This window comes from Euprymna scolopes, chromosome 15, assembly GCF_053919585.1.
Source record: "Euprymna scolopes isolate OS-2025 chromosome 15, ASM5391958v1, whole genome shotgun sequence".
NCBI lineage: Eukaryota > Metazoa > Mollusca > Cephalopoda > Sepiida > Sepiolidae > Euprymna > Euprymna scolopes.
The window spans coordinates 73,997,126-74,017,497 of NC_136496.1; the positions used below are offsets into that span (position 1 = coordinate 73,997,126).

At 33.7% G+C, this 20,372-nt stretch overlaps 1 long non-coding RNA gene and 1 pseudogene across 1 annotated transcript in view; one reads left to right on the forward strand and one right to left on the reverse strand.

Moving 5' to 3' along the window:
* Positions 1–20,372, reverse strand: part of LOC145293907 (uncharacterized) — a 352,532-nt gene that overhangs the window by 219,816 nt on the left and 112,344 nt on the right. The gene's annotated exons all lie outside the window — the stretch shown is intronic.
* LOC145294432 (U2 spliceosomal RNA) lies at positions 9,784–9,966 on the forward strand (annotated as a pseudogene).

Below are 20,372 nucleotides of genomic sequence, written 5' to 3' on the forward strand. Positions count from 1 at the left end.
CACACCAAAGCAAGTAAGGAAGACGATTTGAGTTTTATAATTATATAGATTTAATCATTATTAACCAATATGAGTTGCGTTTAAAAACAGAAGGTTTATTTATTTAAACTAGGAGAGTTATTTCTCTTTTAAGATTTGAGAGTTATTTCCCCGCTTATTTTCATAGATATAGATCGATGTGTTTTATGTTTCCATAAATTCAACATGTGGTACACTCTCAGGAAAATATTCACAAGATAAAGAGTTATGGCATTCAGTGTATTTTAAATAGTACATGATTAAACCCTCCGCCCGGCAACATGTTTCGTCATTACAACGCAGGGTATATACAGCTAACGTAAGATATTTTACTAGATAAATCTCGCAGTAAATAAATGCGTGAATAAATTTAAAAAAAAATTAAATAAAACAAATCAAACATTACAAAATTTTAATGTGCAGCGAATGTTTACTAAAATGTTATTTTTTAATTCTATAAATTAAGAACTACAAGGTAATTTTAATAAGTTTCTAGTCTTTTTCGTATGGACAATTTTAACTGATAGTATGCACATAAACTCTAGTCCTTATCGCAGTAATCTCCTTCAGCTGCGAGGCACTTATTGTACCGTTCCAGCAATTTCTGGAAGACCCGATGGAAATCCTCTTGTGTGAGCGTGTCAATGACCCTCATCACAGCCTCTTTTATCTTCACAATTGTCTCATAACGACAGCCTCTTGAGCTTAGGGAATAAAGAAAAGTCACAGGGAGCAAGGTCTGAATAATAGAGAGGGTGAGGGACTGTCTTGATGCCCATCTTGGTCAAATATCTGTAACAAGGGTAGAGCACTCTTGGGACAAACTTTGGGCAAATCTTCCGCATCTTCAGTTCTTCGCGAATAATTGTGTGTACATGTCCCACACTGACATCAAACTGTGCACTTATCGTCTCGATAGACACACGACGGCCGTTATCCATGAAATTCTTTATTTGGCCAATCAACTCTGGTGTTCTGACTTTCTTACTCCTCTCACACCTCTCATCATCGTTCACAGACTCCGTTTACCTTAAATCTCTTATGCTACTCAAAAACTGACGTTCGATTCACGCAAGATGGTCCAAAAGCAGTCTGAAGCATTCCATACGTTTTTGTTGCATTTCCACGTTTAAAAATAATTTTATTACATATTGTTCTTTTAAAGTGCTCTTATATCCAGATTGTATTTTTGAAGTTCACCAGCTGTGACAATCAGCTTTCAGTAGTGTGTATTCCAATTCCTGCTGTAGCTATTTATTTGAACCTCAAATCATAAAAATTGGCTTGTCACCTCATAAGATGTATAGAAATAACTTACTGAGTTTTTAGGAGTGTACGACAATTTTAAATGCCTAGAATCTTATTGAACACACTTCGTACATACTATCGCAACATACTATCGGAGAAGAGCCGTCATTCCGAACGGAGCAAGTTGGTTGGTTGTTTTTGTTTTACGGCATATCAACCCTTTTCGGGTTATTTAATGCCGAATCCATTTTGAAGAAAATTTTTTTTTAATAGAATATATTTGTTGTTTTCACGTCGGTTTCTATTTAACCCATAGTTGGGACCCTAACAGGTACTACCACTCCGGGTCAGAGTGGACCTGGGAACAATGGCAATTAAAGGGTGGCTCCACACTCCCCAAATCCCACAAGCTGGGGCCTCACCACTGGATATAGTTTAAGGTCATATCTAGGACCCTCATTGAGGGACTTTTACCCTCTGCAGGGGGGTAGTTGGCGTATTCTAATGCCCCACCGACATGGGCGGAGCAAGTTGGACAGGAAAAAGGTCCATTCTCCTGTTCAAATTCTGCAGTAGTTGTGATAGAAGAATCTTTAATTTCTAAAGGGAATAAATGTTTTAGGGAATGGACTTGTTCGGTTCTATCCTTCAATACACAAACTGAACGAACCTGGCGATCATTGCCGTGAATAATATGAATCTCATTACCAAAACTCCAAAAGAGTTTTACTTTGCTTAGTGTCTTAATTAAAACAATCTCTCCCACAGATAATTTTTCTTGGTAATGATTTAACATATTTCAATGGGAAAAAGTTCTAAATCAATGTTCACAGTCCAACGTCCAGACGACTACTAACTGTAATACAAAAATTTCGGTTAAATATCCCGCCTAATTAACATAGAAGACTGGATATAATGGAGGTAAAAATGTAAGTCACATCCACCATACAATTTCTGACACATTTGCAGATAATCCCTCTATTACTTATAAAGATTTAGTATCAGTCTGAAGCCGAACCTATGCTACTACTTCTATTAATTGCACTATTTTAAAGTTCTCAAGTCAGAGGCAGAGTAGTATCTGTTCGGTTGCAATAAGATTAGCATTCGAGACATTGCCTCATCATTTTTGGGGGGCAGTGTTGTAGTATACGCTACATTGGTTTTACTACCACTACGCTCATCAGAAATAGTCGTAGTAGACGCTAGCTCAATTTACTAGCATCTAAAAATGTATAACATCCCTTCTCTGATGTAAGAAAAAGTTAAGTTAACATGGAAATTATATATTCTGCCACCAATTAAAAATAATTGGATTTATCTTTATTAAAATCTAACAACTTCTAATAAATAACATTATGTATGAAGCGCGGACATTTTAAAATGATTTTCTACTTTTAATTTGTTCTTTAGAATGACTTTATATGCACATTCTCAGCTGCTTTTTCAAATTCGCTTCTTTCCGACACTTTTTTGGTTCAGGTGTGTTAGACAATTGAAGGTGATTCGACAGAAAGAATCCAAAGCTCTACGTATATCTATAATATAAAGCTGAATGTGTGTGTGTGTGTCTGGTCACGAATAGGCTCCTATATGGTTGGCTATTATAGAAAACTGATCATGTATAATGATAGAAGATGTATCGAGACACAGGAATGGGTATGCTTGATCTGGCAGAACGATGATTCATTAAAATTGTGGGGCCTGCGTTCGCACCTGGTCCACAAAGTATGGAAATAAAAAAAATAAAAATTAAAAAAAAACGTTTACATGCGTTTTTGATATAGATGTACATAATAATACTTTGATAAGTATGTTTTAGCTTAAATAGGGATGGTATAATAAAATTGTGGGGTCTGCATTCGCGCATGGCCTCCATAGAATGGAAATAGGCACAAACTTTAATAGACTTTTCATATCTATCTGCGTAAGTATACTTTGATAATTATGTTTCAGTTTGAAGACATATGGTATAATAAAATTATGGGGTGTTCGTTCGCGCCTGGCCTCCATAGAATGGAAATAAGTCACAAAGTTTAACAAGGTATGTTAATATAGATCAACATAATATTGTGATAAGTGTTTCAGTGTGAACAGTTATGGTATAATAAATTATGGGGTTTATCTATTTTATTTTTACTTTCATCATATTTTGCTTTGGTTTCGATACCCCCAAATTTAAAACTATCTCATTATAACCCTTCCTTTTCATAACCTATCATGCTTTCATAAATCAGAGTTGACTTTCTGTAGGCTGTTTTTGAACCCAGTCAACGACGAGTACTTTTGCTAGTATATATATATATATATATATATATATATATATATATATATATATATATATATATATATATATATATACACGTAGATTTTTTAAACGATATTATAGTTAGCGTCTCCACCTTGGAGATCGTTTTTTAAAAAATTTTTTTTAGAAAATCGCCAATTTTTTTATTTGGACGTAAACAAAGAATATTTTATTTTATTTATTTATTATTTTTTAAAGCAGTAATCTACGTACATGCATGTTTCGGGCCTCTACCCCTTTTTAGCGTAGCTTGACTGTTATTAGGAATCGAAACCCGGACCTTATGTATTAGAGTCCGGTGTCTTAATCTATTACGCTATGGAGCCATAGACAATTTTACTGTTTAGTTATTATCGTTTATATATTTACGTAGATTTTGTTGTTGATTTTTTAAACGATATTATGGTAAGCGTCTCCACCGTTGGAGATGTTTTTTTTTAAGAAAATCGGGCATTTTTTATTTTATTTATTTATTTATTATTTTTATCTATTTTTTAAACAGTACTTGCATGTTTATAATAAATAAATAAAATAATATATATATATATATATATATATATATATATATATATATATATATATATTTATCAAAATGATCCCAAGATAGCAAAACTAAAGTAAATTATAAATATTAAAGAATTAATATTTATAAAGTAATCTCAACCAGATGTAAAAGCTCGATAAAACCAAATGACTGTGTTCCAAAACAGCCTATAGAAAATGGGCTCTGATTCATGAAAGTATGATAGGTTATGAAAAGGGAGGGTTGTAAAGAGATAGCTTCGAATTCGTGGGTATCGAAACCAAAGCAAAATATGATGAAAGTAAAAATGAAATAGATAAACCACATAATTTATTATACCATACCTGTTCACACTGAAACACTTATCACAATATTCTGTGGATCTATATTAAAAAAAAACCCTTTAAAACGTTAAACTTTGTGACATATTTCCATTCTATGGAGGTCAGGTGCGAACGAACACCCAATAATTTTATTATATCATATTTCTTCAAACAGAAACATAATTATCAAAGTATATTTACACAGATAGATATGAAAAGTCTTTATTAAAGTTTGTGCCTATTTCCATTCTATGGTGGCCAGGCGCGAACGCAGACCCCACAATTTTATTATACCATCCCTATTTAAGTTAAAACATACTTATCAAAGTATTCTTATGTACATCTATATCAAAAACACCTGTAAACGTTTTTTTTAATTTTTAATTTTTTTATTTCCATACTCTGTGGACCAGGTGCGAACGCAGACCCCACAATTTTAATGAACCACCGTTCTGCAAGATCAAACATACTCATGTCTGTGTCTCGATACATCTTCTATCATTATATGTAATCAGTTATTTTAAAATAGTCAACCATATAGGAGCCTATTCGTGACCAGACACACGCACATACACAAACAGAAATTCAGCTTTATATATATATATATATATATATATATATATATATATATATATATATATATATATATATAGACTAGCAGGCATCTCGGTATTGTCCGGTCCTAAATACGCTTAAATATGATATTTTGATTAATGCAGATGTCGTATTTATTATTATATTATATTGAACCCAATGTATAGTACTGATTAAAAAAGTTTAAAAAATGATTTATTCGGCACCACCAAGAATCGAAACCAAAACGTTTAGCTTACTGATTTACCTTTTCATTTAACGTTAATGCCTGAGCTATTAACACATGTTTGCTGCATGGCTAAAAATGATCAAATAGTTATTACGTTACGCATGCATATTCGTAATGCCATAGTTCAATTATCACCTGGCAAATCCAATTTATTTAATTTTCACACATTTGTACCGATTTTCCTGGCTAACACCCAAAGTATCGCTTGGGTTCGAATACTCTATTATGAAAATAGTTTCATTTCTGTAGACCAAAAACGTTTCATTTCTGTAGACCAAAAACGTACAGAGGAGTTTGGTAGGCAAAAGTTTTTAAACAAAAATATATACGTATACATAAATATATATAGAAAGAGTTTTGTGTTTACTATAAACTTTTTACGCAAATATTACGCAAGTATAAATCATGTAGGATATCTACAGGAATATGATTACATGTAATAGTTTGGTAAAGATGATCATCCCATAAGAAAACTGAAAAAAACAAAAAACAAAAAAACAAAAACAAAATAAAAACGACCCCCCTTCCCCCCAAAAAAACAAAGAACTAATAGGGAATAAATTGAAATGAACGTTTTAAAGAATATGCAAATTAGTTAGATCTTTTTCCAATGAATGCAATTCCAGGACCTATAAATTATAAAGTTGTATTTTCTTTTTAATTAAATAAAAAGAAAAGGTTTTTAATATGAATATCAATATGAATATCACACACACACACACACACACACACACACACACACACGCAAACAAATTCATCGGAGTAGAGATATATACCGAGAGAGATCGCGTGGGACAGAAGAAATGCGGATAAGAGGAGTGGCCATTATAACTCGTGCGCGCGCGTGTGTGTAGAAAAGGAAGAGGAGGAGTGTAATTAAAAGAGGGGGGGGATTAAGAGAAGAGTGGAATTAGGACGATACTGATCATGGCGAAAAAGATTACGTTTATAAAGCTGATAGCGGTATGATGATGATGATGATGGTGATGATGATGATATATATCCTTTTAAAGTTATTTAACACTGAATCACAATTTTTATTTTTGTTCCTTTTCTCCACGTTAAAAAACGACCCTGGTGTCTAACTCTGTCCCGTGGGGAGGCATTGTAAATAGGAACACTGAATCACAATGTCTACTGTAAATCATTCACTTCATACAATTAGTTTAATCCATGTTTCTATTTTAACCATTGTTGACATTGTGAATTCATAGCTTTGTAATAGGAGGCACAATTCGATCACAGTAGATATAACAGAGAGAAAGAGAGAGAACGAGAGAGAGAGAGAGAGCAAGAGAGAGAGAGAGAGAGAGAGAGAGAGAGAGGGGGGTGGAGAAGGAAAGGTAACAAAAAGGATAAATTTTAGCTTCTCCCTCTGTTGTCCTCACTTCCATTTCCACCCTCTCTTCTTCTTCTTCTTCTTCTTCTTCTTCTTCTTCTTCTTCTTCTTCTTCTTCTTCTTCTTCTTCTTCTTCTTCTTCTTCTTCTTCTTCTTCCAAAACTACTTCCCCCGTAAAACAGCTCAAAATTGCTTACCTCGCAAACCCCGACTCTGTTCACTACCGACCCCCACTTTGTAGATCCGGTTAAGCAGTGCTAAGCCTTTTCAGTATCGACATGGGTGACTCGCGTTTGTCAACACAAGAAACCAAGCTAGAAATATAATCCTCTTTCCTACCCGCTCACATAAAGAGGACCATTATTTAAGTTGTGTTTAATCTCATTCGGCGCCTCCATTTTTTATTATTATCAGTTATTACTAAGATTAAGCTTACATTTCTTTTCTCATATAAAGTCAATTTATATTTGTATGTATGATACAGTTTTTATTTAGAATTCAACAAAAAAGTACAGAGAATACAGAAAAATCTACGGTATAGCTAATATATTTATACATAGATATACTATAGTAAATGCAATCATCACGGAACGAAGATGTCATATTCCAAATATCAAGTATATTGACCAAGTAGTTTTATTTTTAAGTAAGAAAATAAAATCTGGCTAGTAAGCAATATGGGACTGTCCTCCGTCGCCATTTTGAAAAGAAATAGGGCAGATAGTTCAAAATAATTCAAACATACGCAATCAGTCTTGTAATGCTATCGATTTGAGATTAATCTCTTTAAATAATTTCATAATAAATTCTTTATATATATATATATATATATATATATATATATATATATATATATATGTATATATATATAACTACATATATATATATAACTAAATATATATATATATAACTAAATATATATATATACATACATATATATATAACTACATATATATATAACTAAATATATATATATATATATATATATATATATATATATATATATATATAACTAAATATATATATAACTAAATAAATATATATATATATATGTATATATATAACTACTTGATCAATTGATTTTTGGAATATGCAATTTTCGTTCCGTGACATATACAGAAATTATAAAGATTTTTTGTAGTTTTTTTCTGATTTCTAAATAAAAACACATAATACTTTAATCTTTACTCTAGCTCTTTCGCGCTTTTTCTGCAGTTTTAAAACCATACTGCTACTAGTAGTACTACTACGGTTTCTGATTTCTCTTTGAAATATCGTTAACATTTTTTTACTTCATATTTTTTGCAAACTTATTACTCATCTTTTCGTTTTTCTTTCTTTTTTCTTTTTTTTCTTCTCGTTAATTTTCTTTATTCGTCCGTTTTATTTTCTTTTTCTTTTTTATTTAGGGGTGTTCTGTCTCCTAACCCTAACAATAACATTGCGTTTTCTAGAGTTAGAAGATCATGTCCACAGTGAGTCGAGAATTAAAATTAAGATTTTTTTTTCGCGGTTTTAAATTAAATTAAATCTGCACGTTAATTTACCAGTTCCACACCAACATGATGCTTCATTTGTTTGTTCGTTTCTTTCTTTTTTTTTTTAAGCTATTGATCTTTCTTTCTTTTTTTCTTTCTTTTCTTCTTCCTTCTTTTCTTTTATTCTTTCTTTCTTTCTTTCTTTCTTTCTTTCTAACTCAGTCATTCTCAAGGCTTTTTACATGGCGGCACACTATTGAGCTGTTTTAATTTCCGCGGCATACTTATCACAAAATAAATGAATATTTAATTATGCTTACCAACGTTTGTTATCATACAATATCTAAAATATCCAAAAAATTAAACAAACAGTTTATTATATATTTAATTCTTTTTTTTATATTTGAACATCAATATGACGTAAGTAATAATATGCGAGTTCATATGTATGAATATAAACAACTCCACTAATTACGATATGAAAACTGTTATCAACGTATAACAGCTTGTAACTTGCACCTATAACCTGTTTACGGCACACCATTAATCATTTCGCGGCACACCAATATGCCGTGGCACGACGGCATCACTGATCTAAATTCTGTTCTTTCTTTCCACAAAACCATTTTTATTTTTCCACCAACCGACTTTTGTTTTATGCGTTAGAAACCTTACTGCCGTCAATTTTATAAGACACTAGCAGGCCACCCGGCGTTGCCCGGACGTAAAATACGCTTAAATATGAAGTTTTGATTAATGCAGATTATATTATATTATATAAGGCCCAATATATATTAATGATTTAAAAACTTAAAAAAAATATGACTCGTGCGTCACCAATGAGAATCGAAACCAAAACGGTTAGCTTACGATTTACTTTTTTCCTTTGATGTTAACACCTGAACTACGAAGAATGTTTGCTGCAAGGCTTAAAATTAAATCATGAGCCAATAGCTATTACGTTACGCATGCGTATTCGTAATGCTGTCGTTCGACCTTCACCTGCAAATTCCATTTCTTTAATTTTCACACTTTTGCACAGATTTTACCCGGCTAAAACTCAAATATAAAGTTTCGCACGAGTTCGAATACTCTATATATTAAGTTTCATATCTGTAGACCAAAATCTTTAAGAGGAGTTTGGTAGGCAAAATTTTTTGATATATATACGCATACATAAATATATATATAGAAAGAGGTCTGTGTTTACTGTAACCTTTTTACGCAAATATTACGCAAGTATAAAGCATGTATACGACATAATCACGTTGACACATCGGTTCCCGTTGGATCACCGAAGTTAAGCAACGTTGAACCTGGTCAATACTAAATGGGTGACCATTTGGGACTTCCAGTAACTGTATGTTACTGTATGTGCTCTCCGCTTATCTCAGCAGTTTCCAGTCGTCCTGGACTCACAGTGCCGATTCAGGAGAGATGAGGTTTGAGATTGCGCAACCATGGCCACACAATCGCATGCACAAGACTGAACGGACGCATCGATAAACTATGTAGAATATCTTCATGAATATAATTACACGTAATAGTAAACTAAAAATGATCATCCCATAAGAAAATCGAAAAAACTAATAGGGAATTAATTAAAATGAATGTTTAAAAGAATATGCAAATTAGCTAGATCTTTTGCTAGTAAATGCAATTTCAGGATCCATATATAACATAGCTGTATTTTCTTTTTAAATAAATAGATAGGCTTACCTTTTTTCTTTCTTGGCCTTCAGGCTAAGATCGAAGTGTAATATCTGTTCTGATGCTACACTTAAGTTAATTTGTTCTTGGTCAATGGAGGGGATACCCTCCTATACTGAGACAATTATTATTTTGGGCTATTACCAGAGTGCCCCTTTTTGGCATTCTTTTGGGGAGCTGGTTTTCCCCACATTAAAAACGACCTTGTGTCACATGTTGCTTTCGTGGGGATGCAAATAAATACCAATACAAAAAAAGGTTTTTGATGTGAATATTAATATACCAAAAAAAAAAAAAAAATGAATTCTATTCCATGCAAATTCTAGCTTTTGTATTTGGACCATAATAAAATGTTCTGTTTTGGCTCATGATGCTATCCGCCTGGGCTTTGCCTCTTCCTTTGTAGGACACTATAAGTTAGCATGTTTCTGATGGAATCTCCGCAAAGTAACAAGCAGATTAAATTTATACACCGCAAAAGTTTTGTTTATTTTGACTCTCAGCTGACTTCTGACGTGATCCTTTAACTGTAAAAGAGTCAGACACGTCTTCAGATGGAGTACTGATCCTATATTTGGAGAGGGGCTACTCAGAGCACTTTTTTATTACCTTGAAACACAATACAAAATTGATTTCGCCATCTAGTGGGAGATAATCTCTTGTTTTTTCTACAACTGACAATTTTTGTCCTCGAGTGGCGTTTGTCCTTGGTAGAGTGGCGACTCGATGGAATAAAGAATATGAAAGTGGAGTATGATTCTCTTCGACCTGTCTTTCCAGGCATTCCCTCTTCTTTGCGAGGAGGAAGGATAGGTTTATTGTCATCTGAGGCACACTCCCCGGTTTACACCGAACATTATTCTCTCTTTTATTGAGATTGAGAGTTCATTTTGACTGTTATTTTTTTTTCTTTGCGTTCTCTATTTTTCTTTCTTTTCCATTTTCTTTAATTCTTTTATACATTTTACTTCTTTATTTCTTTTTTTTTATTTTTCAGCGTTAGTTTTCTTTATTGTTTTATTTGTACTTTCTTTTTCTTTTATTCTTTTTTTTCTTTTCTATTATAGACAGAAACAAACATTCACAGAATTTCCGTTCGTCTCAAACAAGACATTAAAGCGTAAAGGATGTTATTATGATAGCAGATTCATAGAGACAGGCAACCTGGGTAGAGAGTTGTAAAGCAAGATCACATTTAATTTCTTGCATGTTGCCACGGTCAGTGAATCCAGGGAGCAGGGAGGGAATTCCAAAGGCACGCGCTCCGTGAAAAGAAGCTATTACATCTTTCGGTATTTATGGACCTCTCCAGCAAAGGGGTGGGATTTTGCTGCTTGTTGAGTGGGTCGGGGGTATTTACATTGAGGGATTCCTTTATTTTTTGGCAAATTGCATTCACATTGTCTTTCCTTATCTATTTCTTTTTTTTCTGTCTATTTCATTCATTAATTCACTCTTTCTTTCTTTCTTTCTTTCTTTCTATGTATTTGTATTCTTTCCTTTTCTTTTCTTTTGAACATTTTCTTTTTCATGATTACAATATCATCTCATTATTATTCCTATACTGCCCTCCCGGCTATGTAAGACAAATAATGATCAAATATACGGCATAATCACGTTGACACACCGGTTTCCGCCAGATCACCGAAAGTTAAGCAACAATGAGCCTGGCTAATACCAGTTGGGTGACTGTTTGGGAATATTAGGCGCTGTATAGGGTGGCAGGACAGCACTACTACCAAAGGAAAAGTTAGGCGCCTCCTTCCCTTCGCTAGTCTGTGGGAGACCCCTGGGCAAGGCCATTACCCACTTCACCCCCACGATCAGGGTAACGTGAGGTCATGGAAAGCACGTGACTGATGTACCTATTTACTATGCCTCCCCACGGGACAGAGTTAGACACCAGGGTCGTTTTTTAACGTGGAGAAAAGGTACAAAAATAAAAACATTGTCTCAGTCGTGAAGGATTGATCCTCCACCGAAAGAGAACAAGAAATGGAAGTGCAGCATCTGAATAACAGATACTACACTTTGATCTTGACCAAAAGTCCAAAGACAGGTGACTGATGTACTACAAACGCAATCGGGAATAATTCGGTTCATGGTTTTATATCTCCTTGTGTTGGGTAGAAAATTCTCTTTGGTACAATGGTTAGGGCAATGCCTTAAGGGGGAGAAATAGATGAAGAGTCATAACTGTAAATGCCTGAACGAGGCAGGATACCACTTAAATGAATGAATTGCCTGAGTTATACAAAAGATCGGTTTTCCATATGAGGAGAATCCAATTCCCTCAAAAGCGGTGCTCTTGATGTGGACAAAGATAAAACACATCACTTGAGTATCTCATATCTATGCAAAGCCCCCATTCGTCGATGCATCGAATATTGTTGTCACATATGAGCCTGTGCATCTACCTTTAGTCTCTCCTCATTAGACAGATTCAGATAGTCTCTCCTCATTAGACAGATAAGCAGCTTTCAATCTATTAGATCCCGCACTATCAATCAAACTCCAACTCCTGTCCCATCGCCACACTGTTACATCCCTGTGCTTCTTTTACACGTATTTTAATGGAATGTGATCTGACGATGCACTTCCGATGTAAATACCCCGACTAACACAACAAGCAGCAAAATCCCACCCCTTTAGAGAACATATTCCCCAATGACAGAGCGCCTTGTCTCCTTAAAGTTTCTTCTCTCGAACTAAAGACTGTGGAATTCCTTCCCTGTATCCTGCTTCCCCGGCTGTACTAATATACAGAAGTTTAAATTTAATATAAATAGACAATCTCGCTGCTCATCTCCCTACTCTGATTGTTCCCGAAAACATGGTCCTTAAATCACAGCAGTCCTTTATGTCTCACTGGCAACTTGCCTTGTTTGATGTGATTGAAGAAAAGATCTCTTTAGATAAGAAAACATATACTACACTTTGATCCTAGTCGGGCAGTCACCTGTCCCTATTTTGTTTTCATCACACGAAGTTAGATACAAGGTCGTTTTATTTATGTGGGAATTCATTCTGGATGGAACAAAAATTAAAGAAGGGCTTCTATTCCCCTGATTTAGGACAAAACAGATACAAGACTCCGATCACAGCCCGAGGGATATTTTTTTTTGTTTAGAATCATTTCTTGCCTTTTGATGCATTCACAATTCGTTTTTTGAATTCTTTTTTTTAGGTTTATGCTACCTCCCCACCATTTTCAGCTTTTACGTCACGCCTTCTTTCATTCGTTCGTTTCTGCACTTCCACCGTCTGTCTTTCAATCCAACTTTATTGTGATATTTAACGATTAACAGTGCCCATAGATTCGGACAGGCAGAACAGAGAGAGAGAGAGAGAGAGAGAGAGAGAGAGAGAGAGAGAGAGAGAGAGAGAGAGAGAACATTTTTTCTAGACCATTCTTCTTTTTCTTTTTTCCTCCTTCATCGATTCGGACGGGCAGAAAAAAGATACACACACACACACACACACACACACACACACACACACACACACACACACACACACACACACACACACATATATATATATAGAGAGAGAGTATGTGTGTGTGTGTGTGTGTGTGTGTGCGCGCGTGAGAAAGAGAGAGAACATTTTTCTAGACCACTCGACTACTCTTCTTTTTTATTCTGCATAGCCCATGTGTAAGAGGAAAAAAACGGTAATGGATTGCTAAACCACCTGTTCTTACTTCACGAGTCGACATGGTGAAATGCCGACTCCTTTTTTACGAAGAAAACTTTGGGTCTGCGTGTTTCTCATAGTATCTCCACAAGGGAACAAGTAGATAAAAAAAAGTTAAATGTCGAAGAAGTTTCTGTAATTCTGATTCTATTATTAGAACTTAGACTACCCTAAGAATAGCATATGGTTTTGCTTGGCGTCGAAAAAGGGGCTAAGTAGGTTTATAGCTCGATGCCTGAGTCATCCTTACCAGTGAATGCCGACGTGATGATCACGGCAAATTTTGCAAAGCACACACACTGCTACAACAATTTCTGAAAGAAATGCTTCCATCTTGCTACAACACTGACTGCATAATGGACGAAATACTGCATCATATATTGACTGTATAAATCACTTCTGTTACTGTTTCTTTGCTAATTGATTTATTTCCATATATATTAACAAGTTTTAAAGGTTTTAAAGAAACTTCCAAGACTATATATATAGGTGGGTAGGTAGGTAGGGCAATATATATATATATATATATATATATATATATAAATATGTAAAAGGCATCTCTTCCGTGTGTGTGTGTGTGTGTGTGTGTGTGTGCGTGTGTATGTATATGTTAATCATTTGCTTGAAACATACTCAATTTGTATATATTAATTGTAATTGGTTAAAAATCTTTCTCATAAATAAAGCTTTTTTTTGTAATGAAAAAGATCTTTTTTATATAAATTTTGCAAATTTAGAAAAAAAAAGTCCAAACTCAATGATTGCCTCTTATTGGGTTCCATATAATTATTCTCCAACTTACAAATATCAAGTTTTCTGAGTGGGTTATTTATTACTTTTCAAAAGGTATCTATTACAATATTGTTTCGTAATGCGACTAAAACAAGTCTGTAAAATTTTGCTATATGCTGCATATTTAGTCACGTGCTCATCGGATGTTTACCTTAAATTTTTTTAAACACCATTTTAAACAGCTTACATGGTTCATGTAACCGACACACATCGCAGTTCCTTCTGAGTTAAGAAGATAATCTCCGTAACTGAGGAGGAACGGCAATGTGCGTCGGTTAAATGATCAATCAATTATCAATTAAAAGAGTGCATAAATTATGTGATGGAGAGATGGAAACTACAAAAGTTAAAGTTGTATTAGATTTTGAAAGTTGAAAGAGGATAAAGCGACAACTAGGGGAGATTGGCCGGCACCCACAGGCTCTGCTATAACGCATAAACAAATAACTGCACACATATACTTATGCATAAGTACATGCACATGCATATATACGTACAAGCATATACGCACACACATATACAAAAACATAATGCATAGCTACACACACATACATGCTTGCATATATGCATATACATTCCAACAAAGTCTGCAGGTGCTAAGCAAGCCAAACAGACAAAGTGCCTAAAATAGATCTATAATTTTATGGAGTTATGTATCTAATGGGCTAATATTAAAGCTGTATAATTTGAAATCGGTCATATTTAAATTTGGTCTTATGTTTGCAATTGGAGATAAGTTCACTTTTAAAGTTTAGTATATTGCTACTTTGTAGGAATAATTATTGTTATGGCTTCAGATGTGCAGAAGTGACAAGACTGGAGTGAAAGACTTAACACTCTTCAGGATAGATCATTTAATTGAGAAAGGTGTTTTATTAGACTTGAGTTTTTAATTAAAGTAGTTAGAGAAGTTCTTTGGTTATTATTAGAATTTTGGTTGTTAAAAGATTTGTGGTTAGATATTCTTGTTTTTATTAAAACTGAAGTAGCGTCGATATATGTGTGTATTTTACTAGGTGCTCGGCAATTTTGTTTATTGTGATGAGCATTGGCCGGATCATCAAGTGCTGGCATATTGTTATGAAGGCAATTATGAGTGTTGTTATTATTATTATTATTATTATTATTATTATTATTATTATTATTATTATTATTATTATTATAGCTAGTAATAGGATTGTTGATAGGCGGACCCTTTAATTCGCTTATTGGATCAATGATTCTATCTGCTAATTGATGGGGAAAGAACTTAACGATAGAATATTTGTGTCTGTTGTGGGGGAGTTACAGGTTAGCTTTTTCGTTATATATATATATATATATATATATATATATATATATATATATATATATAAATAAACAAGTGGCTTGAGCACTATAAAAGTGGTGGGCGAATGCTTGTTCAAAATGGACATTTCTTGAGATCATTAACGAGCGCAGATCCCATAGGTCGATGGGTAGAACTTCCGACTATCAATGCGATGATTGTAGGTTCAATGCTCAGCTAGGGAAAGGTGCTAGTCTAGCCGCACTGATGAGTTGTGATACAATGAAACAGTACTGTATGTGGATGATTCTCTCTCTCTCTCTCTATATATATATATATGAATAAAATAAAGCAAGATATAAACGATGCTTTAGACGTTATGTGAATAAAAAGGAAAAACCTAAAAGAGTAAAAACAAAAATAAAATCAACGTTTCGTCCCTATTTCAGGGGACATCATCAGGATTTCTAGGCGAGAATGTACAGGACGACGGTTATATCACATGCGAAAGAGGAGAAGTTTAGTTTACAGAAAGAGAACTAAACTTCTCCTCTTTCGCATGTGATATAACCGTTTTCCTGTACATTCTCGCCTAGAAATCCTGATGATGTCCCCTGAAATAGGGACGAAACGTTGATTTTATTTTTGTTTTAACTCTTTTAGGTTTTTCCTTTTTATTCACACACACACACACACACACACACACACACACACACACACACACACACACACACACACATATATATATATATATATATATATATATGGCTAGATAACATCAGTGACCGATTTGCTAAGCAAATTTCTTTGTCTGTGCAACGGTGTTATTTTGCATCGAATCCGCGTGTTGTTTTTTCAACTAGGCCTATGTTGTCGTCCATTTGCAAAGATGTTCTCCCCCCCACCATAATAATTCTATTGTTTATTTATTTAAATGTAGGTGCAGTGTGCACTATGTTGGGCGAAAATCGCAAAGGTTAGATTTTCGTTTGAAACAACATGTACCATCAAAGATTCGTTATGCAAATTTTTCACTCTCGGATGTTCTGAGTAATACGTATGGTTCTGCGATTTGCGACCATCTTATAAATAACCATGCGTGTGCCACAAATTTCAGTGCTGACATGTTTACGATCCTTAGTACGTCGCACTCTCCCTATCATTTGAAAATTTTAGAGACTCTTTTTATTAAGTCTTTGAGACCTTCTCTTTGCAAGCAAAAAGAAAATCTTCTAGGACTTAATTTAGTCTCTATGTAATTTTTCCCCCGTTTATTTCTGTTTTTTTCCTACCCCCGTCATATTCATGACCTTTTTTTGTTTTAAATCGTATTTTCCTCGTTTTAGCTTTGATAAGCGAGGAACGAAACCTGGTTAGCTAACCTTTATTTTCATAATTAGTAGGGGATATGCGATCTTTTTTATGAATGACTTGTAAAAGACGTTGGTCCAGAGAATTATTCAAATTTGTGATTCCGTCAACAGTTATTCCTCGCGATACCTCTTAGAGAGCATCCCACAAATCATCTTTGCTCTTAAATTGGCGTCTACTTGCATAGAGGCGTCGTTTCATGATACTCCAAAGGCTCTCAATTGGGTTCAAATCTGGTAAATTCGCAGGCCACTCCATCTTCCGTAGCCCAGAGAACCCCGGTTGTTGCAAATACTCTTTACTTTTGTTTGCTGTGTGCGAGGGAACAATTATCCTGTATAAAAATAATGTTTTTTCTGAACGTCAACCTTTGCTTCTTCAGCCATGGTTTTAAATGTTCCTTCCGAAAATCTATGTAAGCATTTGACGCCTTCTGGGACTCTCCATGGACCAACTAAAGTACCTCTGATAATCCCAGCCCAAATCATTATCCCACCATCACCTTGTTGGCGCCTTAAACGCTGATGATGATGTTGTTCATCTAGGACCCGTCCCTTGCTCCAGCCATCTGGGCCATCAAGTGTGACACGCACTTCATCCGTGAAGAAAATTTTGGACAAATCCGTTTTCATGTTGTATTCTACCCATTTCAATCGGTTTTGTATGTGATGTTGCTTAAATGGAGGCTTTGGCACAAGCTTAACAGACTTTGCCATTTCTTTCAGAAGGCGACATCGAGTACTTTTTGATACATTCTTCAAAGACTTCTCGACTTGTCTGACCAAGGTTCTTAACAACTTCACGTTTAATTTTGAGTAGAGTACGGCGTGAAACAACTCTAGATTTACCTTTATCAACTCTCTTACGTACCTTTGTAGGGTCATTGACCAAGTTCTTCAGAGTGTGATGGTACCTTCCTATCATTTTCGATATTTCGAGGGTAGTTTTACGTTTTGCTAGCTGTTCTGTAATAGTACTACTATTTTCAGAACGACTCAAACCCCATTTACGACCCATTTTATTGACGAAACAAACTGCCTTGTTAATAATTTGACACACATCAGATTCAGAAATTACGGTGGCAAGTTGTTTACATTGTGTGGAACATTACGAAAATTTCACAGTAGGTGCAGCTCAGCATTGCCAACGTTTCCGAAGCTTTTGATACGAAACAACCGGCGAGTTTATGAAACTGGTAAAAAAATGTTATCTCGTTAATAATTTCACACGCAGTATGTATGTATATATATATATATATATATATATATATATATATATATATATATATATATATATATATATATATATATATATATAATTTTTAACATGGGAATTTCGGAGGGGGGAACTATTCTATGATTTCTCTCTCCCAAAAAATTCTCATATTTCTATCCTAATTATTAAATATATAGTATGCAGATGGCGACTATTGTTAGGGGCGATAACTCCAATTTCTTTTTGGTCAAATAAGCCGGCAAATAAGTAAAAACAAGATTTTTTTCCGAACAGAAAAATATTTGGAAACAAGAAAATTTATTGTATAAAAATGTATCAAAATATAATTGTAAAAACATTTATTTAAAAGTCTGCGTAAAGAAATATAATTTAATAAAACAATTTTGTAATAAAAATAACATTAGATTTTTATAAAGTAAAATAGCTTTTTTTTTTTCGAACAAATAAATAATTAAATGAAACGTTTTTTGAATTAAAGCAACTTTCAAGGGTGAACAGCAAATTAATAGTTTAAATGTTTTTTTGACCGAGAAGCGCCACCTGACGACAGTTTAGTAAAACGCACCAAAAAAGATGGCCGCCGTCCTCATAATCCAGAAGTGCCTTCTGTTGTTTCGTGAACACAAAAAGTATTAAAACTAAATTAATTTTTCTAAATAAAATATTTGTTTTTTATTTGAAATTAAATTACAAGAAGGGGTTTCTTTTTTGTTTGCTTCGTAATAACAAAAGAACTAAATTAATTTTTAAATAAATATATGGAATCGTTTTTCGTGTCTTCTGTTCGGTTTCGTTCTATAACAAACCGTATTCACCTCGGTAGCTTGATTTTTTCCGAGCAGTGATTTTGGATATTACCTAAAAATATACAATTTTCTTTTGAAGGTGGGGTGAGGGTCTCGTTTTAAAATTCTATCTGCCTCAGAATTTTCTTTAATTTTTTATTTTTGAGTGATTTTCGCGCCTCCTAAGACGTGATCAACTCATATCGGGCATTTTTTGTTTAAAAGTAACACTCGACATTACTTGTTTTTTTTTTAAACTAAATAAACTCTTAAAAATAAGTTGAACCACTAAAAACTTACAAGCTATGTAGAAAATGAACAGTTAGAAAAATCAATTTTATTTTTTTAAAAGAACAGTAAACAAATAAAAATAAAAAAATATGGGATATGTATTCGGTTTAAAAAACAATATCTCCTTCAAGAACAGTCACAGAATGTGTTTTTTATCGATATATATAAATTTAAAAAGATTCGACCATGGAAAACTCGTCAATTTTTGCTAGGTAGGAAAACTGGTGATTATTGAATAAATATCGATTGAAAACGCATTTTAGGACCGTTCTTGAAGGGGATATGGTTTATTGAAAAGAATATACATCCCATAATATTAAAAAAATATTTTACTTGTTTACTATAGTTAAAAAAATAAAATTGAATTTTGTAAGCGTTCGCTTTTTACTTAGCTTTGTAAGTTTTTAGTGGTTCAATATATTTTAAAGTATTTATTTAGTTAAAAAGAAGTAGTGTCGAGTATTACTTTAGCACAAAAAAGAATATCGGACATGAGTCACATATTTTGGGAGTCTCGATAATCGCTCAAAAATAAAAAATTAAAAAAATACTGAGGTAAAATATAGTTTTACAAATAGCCCCTTCTCGCTAAAAGAAAATAAATTTTAATATTTTAAAATATAATTTATGGAGGAGGGAGCTTTTTAAAAACTGTATCTCCTTCAAAAACGAAACAATAAATTAAAAAAAAAAATGAAATGAAAAAGAATTTTGAGTACCGGGAATAGTTTTAAACGATGAGTTTTTGCATTTAGTATTACTAAAAACTTAATCGAATTAAAAAACAAAACAAAAGCAAAACAAAAACTACCGGAAAATCCTAGAGGAGAATCGAAACTCCCCCAGTTTTTTTTAAACCCTTTTTTAACACTCCGAAATATTTCGGTCCTGGATATGACCTTAAAATATATCCGATGATGAGGCCCCAACTTGCGGGCTTTGGGGAGTGTGGAGCCATCCTTTAATTGCCATTGCTCTCAGGTCTAATCTAACCCGAAGTTGTAGTACCTGTTAGGGTCCCAACTATGGGTTAAATAGAAACCGACTTAAAAATATATTCTATTAAAAAGTTTTCTTCAAAATAACTAGATTCGGCATTAAATAACATGAAAAGCATTGATATGCCATAAAACAAGACCAACAAACCAACCAACCAACCATCAA